Source organism: Heterocephalus glaber, unplaced genomic scaffold (genome assembly GCF_053883595.1).
Source record: "Heterocephalus glaber isolate CG9 unplaced genomic scaffold, H.glaber_assembly_v1.0 deba00001472, whole genome shotgun sequence".
Taxonomy (NCBI): Eukaryota; Metazoa; Chordata; class Mammalia; order Rodentia; family Bathyergidae; genus Heterocephalus; species Heterocephalus glaber.
The window spans coordinates 43377496-43387629 of NW_028258315.1; positions in this window are offsets into that span (position 1 = coordinate 43377496).

Genomic DNA, 10134 nt, shown 5'->3' on the forward strand with positions numbered 1-10134 from the left:
CTTAAAGTTTTATACTTTTAGGCTTTCATATTTAGGTTCATAGATCCCTTCAAGTTATTTTCATGTATGGAAATAAAGGGTTGAGGTTAATTTTTTCTATACAGATACCAGGTGTTCTAGTGCCATTTGCTGAAAGCACTATCTCTTCCTCAGCTCTTGAATTGAGTTTATAGTCTATAAAATGCTAATGTTAAATAATCTTTCAAAACTCAGTGGACCATATATGTGTGGTTCTATTTCTAGATTCTCTGTTTTATTTAAATGATCCATATGTCTTTTCTTACACCAACACTGCCTTGATTACTGTAGCTTTAGAAGAAGTCTTATAATTAGGTACTAAACGTCTTCCAACACTGTTTTTGTTTTTGGTCGTTTTTTTTTAACTTTTCTAGGTCCTTTGTACTCCTACATAACTTTTCAATTTCAATATCCAATTCTTCATTTATAGTAAGTATACACAGACCTGAATTTTTATAGATACCTTGTGTTTTCTAATCCTGCTAAATTCAAGTACAAGTTCTAGAGGCTCCTAGAGATTTCTTAGTATTTTCTCTGTAGATGATCATTTCATCTACATATAAAGATTTTGCTTCTGCCATGCCAATCCTATCCTAGTTGTGTCATTTTCTTACCAGACTATGTTGGTGGAGACTAGGTTTCAAAGTTTAATGGACAGACAAAGCATAAGCATATCTGCCCTTGTTCCCCACCTTAAGGAGAAAGCATTGTATCTTCTCCATTCATGTAAGGCATTCTCGCTGGAAGTATGGAATACATGTCTTTAATCTGTTGAGAAGGTTCTGTTCTACTTCTAGTATCCTGATAGCTTTTACCATGAACAGCTGTAGAACTTAGTCCAATACTTTTTCTCCAACTACTGACAAGATCATATGGCTTTTTCCTTTCCTCTGTTAAAATGACTTTTGGGAGTAGATCCTCCAATGCTGAACCAGCACTGTCATCCCTATAACAAAACCACTTTCTACATACTGCCAGATCTGACTTCTAAGAGTCTGTTTTGCTAAACAAATTTTTATCTATGTTCATACTTTTTTCCTCGATTATCTTTATCCAGTTTTAGGATTAGCACAATGTTGAGTTCCTAAAATGAGTGGAGAAGTGTTCCTTCTTTTTCTGCTTTTATTGTTTGATATAATTTATCAGTTAAAATGTATATGAGCCTGCTGTTGTCATATAGGTAGGTTTTCAAGCTAGGAATATACTTTCTTTAATAGGTGCTATTCAAATTTTATATTTCCTCCAGACCTAGTTTCATTAATTTGTCTTCCAAGTTACTTCTTAGAAGTTCTCAAATTTATTTCAAAAAAGATTTTTGTAATATGCTTTCTATATCCTTTTAAATTCTGTAAAATCTGTGTTAATGTCTCCTAGATCTTGATATTGTAATTTTAAAAATGTATAAGTGATATTGTGTAACAGGAAGAAAAGGTCTAAAAGAGCAGGTGAATTGGGAGGGGTAGGGGAAGGGCAAAAAGGGAAAGGAAAAAATATGAGAAGAAAAAAATGGAAACAAAGTCTTTGCAAATAGTGAAGGGTGGAGGGGGTGAAGGGAGGGCAAGGGAAGGGGAAAAAAATAAGAACCAAGAGACTCATGCAATGGTACAAGATCCCAATGATGAATGTAACTGTATTTTATACCTAAAATGTACCAATAAAGTTAATGGGGGGGGAAGAAAGAAAAGAAAATGTAATTAAAAACTTATCAACTAAGAAAAGCCAGGCCCTGATTGCTTCACTGCTGAATTCTTCAAGACATTTAGAGAGGAACTACTGTCACTACTGTTGAAAATCTTCAATGAAATTGAAAGGGAAGCAATACTCCCAAATACATTTCTGGAAGCAAGCATCACCTTGATCCCCAAAGCAGAGAAAGACCCAACCGAAAAGGAGAACTATAGGCCAATCTCACTAATGAACATAGATGCAAAAATCCTTAATAAGATACTGGCAAATAGAATGCAGAAGATCATCAAGAAGATCATACACCCTGATCAAGTGGGTTTCAACCCAGGGATGCAGGGATGGCTCAACATACACAAATCAATCAACGTAATACACTATATCAATAGAGCCAAGGACAAAAACCATATGATTATCTCCATAGATGCAGAAAAAGCATTTGACAAAATCCAACATGCATTTATGATAAAAACCCTACAAAAAATTGGAATAGATGGTCTCTACCTCCATCTGATAAAAGCCATCTATGAAAAACAAACAGCCAATATCATACTAAATGGTCAAAAACTGAAATCCTTCACACTAAAATCAGGAACAAGACAAGGATGTCCACTATCACCTCTCCTGTTCAATATAGTTTTGGAAACATTAGCCACAGCAATTAGGCAAGAGAAAGAAATAAAAGGAATAAAGATAGGAAATGAAGAAGTCAAATTGTCATTATATGCAGATGACATGATACTCTATATAGAGGACCCCAAGAACTCCACCAAAAGTTTTCTAGAGTTAATAACCAAATTCAGTAAAATAGCTGGATACAAGGTCAACACACAAAAATCAATAGCTTTCCTCTACACCAATGACAGACTCACTGAGAGAGAAATAGGCCAAATAATTCCTTTCCCAATAGCATCCAAAACACTGAAATACCTAGGAATCAACCTAACAAACGAAATCAAAGACCTCTTCTCTGAAAATTATAGCACTCTGAAAAGAGAGATTGAAGATGATATCAGAAAATGGACAGACATCCCCTGCTCCTGGGTAGGAAGGATTAATATAGTGAAAATGGCCATACTTCCAAAACTGTATACAGATTCAATGCAATTCCAATTGAGATCCCAGTAGCAAACTTCATGGACCTTGAGAAAACAATCCTAAAATTCATTTAGAACAAGAAGAGACCCAGACTAGCAAAAGCAATCCTAGGTGACAGAGACATGGCAGGGGGTATCAAAATCCCCAACCTACAACTATACTACAAAGCTACTGTGATAAAAATAGTATGGTACTGGCAAAGAAACAGACCTGAGGACCAGTGGATCAGATTAGAAAATGCAGAAACAACACCAGTCACACTCAGCCATCATCTTCAATAAAGGAGCCAAACACCCTTACTGGAGGAAAGATAGCCTCTTTAATAAATGATGCTGGAAAAATTGGCTTTCAACTTGCCAAAGATTAAAACTAGACCTATATCTCTCACCATGCACTAAACCAAAATTGAAATGGATTAAAGATCTAAATATTAAAATAGAAATGGTGAACTGGCTGGAACAGAGGTTAGGTAGAACTCTTGAAGACATCGGTGTGGGAAAAGATTTTATGAATAAAACCTCAGTTGCCTGTGAACTAGCACAAGCAATCAACAAGTGGGATCTCTTCTTACTAAAAAGCTTTTGCACAAGAAGAGAAACCACCATCAGTGTGAAGAGACAATCTACAATCTGGGAAAAAATTTTCACCAGTGGTCCCTCAGACAAATGTCTATTATGTAGAATCTATAAAGAACTTAAAAAAATCAAACCTCCCAAATTTAAAGACTCAATCCAAAAATGAGTATCTAAAATGAACAGATATTTCTCAGACAAAGAAGTAGAAATAGCAAATAAACACATGAAAAAATGTTCAACATCACTGATCATTCAAGAGATGCAAATGAAAACAACGCTGAGATTCCCCCTCACCTCAGAAAGAATGACTGCTATCAAGAAGTCAACCAATAACAAATGCTGGTGGGGCTGTGGGGAAAGAGGAACCCTTGTCCACTGCTGGTGGGAGTACAGACTGGTATGACCACTGTGGAAATCAGTATGGAGACACCTCAAAGAACTAGGACTGGAAGTCCCATTCGACCCAGCTATTCCCCTGCTGGGTGTTTTCCCAAAAAATTAAAAGAATCATGCCACAGTGATATATGTGTATCCATATTCATAGCAGCACAGTTTCTAATAGCTAAAATTTAGAAACAGCCCAAATGCCCATCAACTGGAGACCGGATAAAGAAAATGTGGGTTTTTAAAAATAAAATGGAGTACTACTCATCCATAAAAAATGAAAAATTAGAGACATTTATTGCTAACTGGATGCATATTGAGGCCATACTCTTAAGTGAAATAAATAGGACACACATGTGAAAATACCGAATAGTTTCTCTAGTGTGAGAAACTCAAAGTATAAATAAGGAAAAAAAGGTAAGAGTAATAATAGATAATGTGAAATAGGAAGAAAAGGAGCAAAGGGGAATGGGAAGTGGGAGGGTTAGGGGGAAAGGAAAGACGAGAATATAATTAGTATGAGAAAATGGAAGAATGGAAACAAAGTCTTTGTAAATAAGGAGGGATGGAGGGGTTGAAGGGAGGTCAGTGGAAGGGGGGAAAGATAAGAACCAAGAGAGATTATGTAAAGGTGCAAATTTCCAATGATGAATGTCATTATATTGCATACCTAAAGTGTTCCAATAAAATAAAATTTTTAAAAAGTCAACTGTCAATGATCAATGGCATATTGAGAAGAATAGAAATATAATTAGAATAATAATATGATTTAACCTTCCCTTTTAGCCATTTGCTTTGGTCTTTTGCCCACTGAGGTTTTTCCCCAATGCATAGGACAAGTATCATCTAGACTAAGATCCCTGATCTTCTTTGCAGACTCTGACAGAGGTGAAACTTAGGAGACAAAAAATAAGAAGGGAATTCAAGAATCAGGTAATACCATTATTTGCTGGCTTAAGAGAGACCCACTGCCTAGATTGAAGAGGTCAACATCGTACAATATTAACCAAATCAGAATCTCTGCTCTGAGAATTGTAAGATACTGGGAATGTCAATAGACTCCATAAATCCAAAGACAGGTTCACTCGTGGGAGCAATTAGCCTTCTGAAAGCAAAGCAACAGTCTTCACAATTGGCTCATTATTTATTACCAAAGAAAAAGTGATCTTAACAGGAATAAGGATGAAGTGGCCTAAGAATAGACAACAATAAGAAAACTAGAAAAAAGCAAAGGGCACAATATTTAGCTAAAATTTATAGAAAGTGAAAGCTAGAAAATATAATAGATTTAAATGTTTTCTTTTAATATAAATCTAACCATGAAAAGATTAAAAATAGGCTCTTTTACTTCCAAACAATTAGATGAACAAAAAGAACAAAATTTAAGAAATCAATTACAAAGAGGCATAGTAATTAGAAACATAATAAAAGGGAGAAATAAATTCAAGTACCCATTAATCATTGTATATGTCAATGAGTTCAATCTTTCTAATGAATGAGAATATGGAGCTTTTTTTTTTAAGTCTCTTTCTATGCCATTTAAGAATAGTAGATGAAAAAACAAAATGACAAGAAATGTTGACAATAGATGAATAAGAAATTATATAGTAGGAAAATATAAAAGGAAGGAAAAGAAGAAAAGATTAGGAAGACAGACTAGAGAGTAAGTGGGTAAAGGTGAAAAAAAAAACTGCTCAGGAACTATTGAAAGGGGAAAGAGACTCAGGATAAAAGTGGGCTCAATTCCAAATAAAACACAGAGAAGTGGGGATTTACAGGTAAAGAGAAGGTAGGATCAGTGGATAGAAAATGACCAAGAGAAAATTACAGGGGTAGGGAGAAACCAAATAAGATTCTTTTTTTTTTCATTTAGTTTAGTGGTACATTTCAGTTATATAATACAGTTACATCCATCATTGGGATCTTGTACCTTTACATGAGGTATCTTGGTTCTTATTTTTTCCCCATTCCCCTGCCCTCCCTCCAAACAAGATTCTTGATGAATGTTGGCCAGGGCAATAATCACCTAGGGAATGGTAAGGGAAGAATGAGGAATCTGACCAAATATTAAGAGTGAGCAAATTATCAAGGGTGGTGGATTCTTTTTTGTTTTGTTTTGTTTTTTGTTTTTTGCTTAAATTCTTTTATTGGCACATTTTAGGTATACAATATGTTTACATTTATCATTGGGTGCTTGTACCTGTACATGATGTATCTTTGTTCTTATTTTTCCCCATTACCTGTGCGCCCTTCACCCCCTCCACCTTCCCTATTTACATAGATTTTGTTTCCATTTTTTTCTTTTCTCATAATTTTTCCTTTCCTTTCCTTCCTTTCCCCTTCCCCTCCCACTTCCCTTACCCTTTTAGACCTCTTCCTCCTATTTCAAATTATCAATTATTCATTTTGATAATTTTAATTCTTATTTACACTTTCAGTTTCTCACACTAGAGAAACTATTCGATATTTACACATATGTGCCCTATTTATTTCACTTAAGAGTATGGCCTCAATATGCATCCATTTAGCTATAAATGTCTCTAGTTTCTCATTCTTTATGGCTGAGTAATACTCCATTTTATTAAAAAAAAAAAAAAAAAAGAAAAGAAACCTAATCTTCTTTATCCAGTTTTCAGTTGATGGGCACTTGGGCTGTTTCCAAGCTTTAGCTATTACAAACTGTGCCACTATAAACATGGATGCACATCTACCGAGACTCTAGGATCAGTGGAATAGATTAGAAGATGCAGAAACAACTCCAGACACACTCAGCCACCTCATCTTTGACAAAGGAGCCAAAAGCCAACCACCCTCACTGGAAGAAAGATAGCCTATTTAATAAATGGTGTTGGAAAAACTGGATTTCAACCTGCCAAAGATTAAAACTAGACCCATATCTATCACCATGCACTAAACTAAGATCAAAATGGATTAAAGATCTAAATATTAAGACAGAAACACTAAACTTGCTGGAAGATAAGTTAGGTAGAACTCTTGAAGACGTTGGCATAGGAAAAGACTTTATGGATTCTTTTTTGAACTTGAGCATTGTAAAATTCCAAATTCCAAATTCCAAAAGTCCAGGCCTACTTAGAAGAGGATTCAGAGAAGGCTGACAAGACTCTGACCAAGGAGAGATTCTTCATCAAGGGACAGGGATGAAATTACAAGAAAACCTGAGGTACAGTAATATGAATGTCAGTTCAATAAAGACTTTCCAAATTGAAGAAAAACATCCAGAATATAGGAAAATATGGAGTTTTTTTAAATACAGAAAACAAAACTGATAGAAATGTAAGAAGATAGAAATATATTATCATAATGGGAAGCATTAAAATGTTCCTCAAGTCAGCAAAAACCTAAGGATATAGGAAATTTGAATAACAGTTAACAAATATGAGAAAATAGGGAACTGTAAAATCAGTAAACACTGATTATGTACCCTTTTGAAGGAAAAATGTACCCTGCTTCACATGGTTTAATGAAGATTAAATGTGTTAACAAATGTGAAATATTTATTATGTAATACATAATAAAATAAGTGTGCACCATCATTATTCTCAAAACCTGATCAACAAAATACTAAACATTTGACAAGCCATAAGTTGAAGGGCTGCAGTTACTGACCACAATCAGAAAGTAAAATCAAGATGATTAGCAACAAATTTCTACCTGTTAAAATTTAAACAGACATACAGAGTAAATCAAAATGAAATGAATAAAGTGTTTAAAAATGAATGACAATAAGCATAGTATATATTAATAATATTTGTAGGATATGGTCATAAAAGTATTCAAAGAAAAATATAAAATCTAAGCTCATATGTTATAAAATAGGAAAGACTCAAAATAAGTGAACTTATACTAAACACACAAGCAAAAAAGGACTTATCATTAAAAAAAATTAAACTGTAATCCATAGGATGAAATAATATTACAGCTATGGTTTGTTTTAAAAGATTTCAGGAAGAAATATAAGAAATATGGGGAGAAGGAGACGAAGCACATCCACCAGAAACTTGATGGCTGCTGAAGTCACTGACCTCTGGCCACAGATTTATTACAGCATCTTCTCCACTTCTGTGTATGTGAAAATGCCTATATCAGAAGTATTTCAAAGTGAAGTAATAATGCAAGAAGTCATAAAAATAATAACAAAGAAGCCATATAATTTAGAAAAGGGAATTTTTTGTGTGTGGTACCGGGGATCAAACTCAGGACTTTTCAGTTGTGAGGCAGATGCAGCACCATTTAGCTAAATACCCAGCCCAGAAAAGGGAAAATTTGAAAGCAAAAGGCAGAAATAAATTAATAAGAAAAGGCTGTCCATAGACTTCATCAATAAATCTAAAATTTTACTTTTTAAGTGAAAACCCTCTTAACTACGATTATGTAAATAATTGTAAAATATTAATTGTCATAATTATCATGGTAAAAGGAAACCCTAAGTAGTATAAATTATAAATATGTGTACATATTTACATGACAATATATTTGAAAACCTATATAAATGAATAATTTCCTAGGAAAGAGTGTGAGTTTTTAAAATTCACTGCCAGGAATGGTGTTGCATGCTTGTAATCCCAGCACTTGGGAGGATGGGTTCATGAAAGAAGATCACTGCAAGTTTGAGAATAGCCTGGGCTATATTGTGAGTTCAAGGTCAGCCTGAACTACACAGTGAGACCCTATCTCCAAAAAAAATTGACTTCAAAAAATAGGATTTTTTACTAGATAAAAGGTGACATGAAAGTAGAAAGGAAACTATTGGACAAGAGAAAGGTGTGAGGGAAGGAGAAAAGGTAAGAGGGCATAAGAGAGGGTAATGAGGGGACAGAATAATCAATGTATGTTGTATGGATATATAAAAATACTACAATGAAACAACATTTTATGAAATTAATATAAACTAGCAAGATATATATGTAGTCTTTTAGAACCCTAAGATTTCTGAACAAGTTGGATATATTCCTCGAACACAAGGATGGCTCAACATCAGAAAATAAATCAGTGTAATACACTATATCAGTGGTGGCAAACCTATGGCCACCTGTTTTTCTTTTAAGACAAAAGATGTTAATGTATGAGTTGTTTTTTTCTAAATTAAAACATCAGTATTCAGGTTTAGTTTCAATGTTGGCACTTTGCAATAAATAAGTGGGCTTGGGGTTGCAGTTTAGGCACTCATCTCTAAAACGTTCACTATATTAACAGAGTAAAGGAAGGGGAAAAAACACAGGATCATCTTGACTAATTCAGGGAAAGAATTTGACAAAAAATTCAACACCCTTTAATTATTAAAAAAAAAGAACTCAACAAACTAGCAATGGAAGTAACCTTAACAAACAAATACCATGCAGTATATGAAAAGCTCACAGCTGACATCATACTGAATAGCAAAAGATTGAGAGCTTTTTCCTGATGTCACCAGCAGCAAAGCAAGAATGCCACTTTTTCCACTTGTGAACACTAGAAGTTCACAACATTAGGACATTAAAAGTCCTAACCAAACCAATCAGGCAAGAAAAAGAAGTAAAGGGCAGCAAATTGAAAAGAAAGAAGTGAAATCTCAAGGGATATTGAGTAGCAAAAAGAGAGAGAGATCGATCAAGGGAAAGAACTGAAAAAGAGCACTGTTAGAGACATTACACCTCTTGATCTCAAAATTCATTACAGTGGTCAACACAGAGTAGGTCTAGCATAAAAATAGACATATAGACCATTGGAATAGATTAGAGAGCCCAGAAATAAACCCTTGCATCTATAGTCAAATAATTCTCAACAAGTGTCAATGGGAACGGTCTCTTCAACAAATGATGCTAGAAAACTGGCTATTAATGTGCAAAAGAATGAAATCAGAACTTTTCCTTACACCATCTAAAGAAATTAACTCAAAATGGATCAAAGACATACATTATGGGATCTAGAACTGTAAAACTCTTAGTGGAAAACTGAAGAAAAGCTTTATTATGTTGGATTTGCCAATGATTCCCTAGATATAGTACCAAAAGCATAGGCAACAAAAATAAAAATAGATAAACTGGACTACATTAAAATTTGAAACTTCCACACATCAAAGGGCACAATCAACAGAGTGGAGAGGCAATCTATGTAAAAGCAGGAAACATGCAAATAAGGAGTTAATATCCAGAATATATAAAGAGCCCCTACAATACAAAAAAGTTAAAAGTGGGCAAAGGATTTGAGATAATTCTCCAAAGATGATGTACAAGTGCCAAGCAAGCAGGGAAAAGATGCTCAACATTACTAGTTATTAGGGAAATATAAACCAAAGTACCACAGCTGTTATTAAAAAAATAATTTTGGCACGGATGTAGAATAATTGAAATCTGTGTGTTCTGTGAGGAGGAATTTA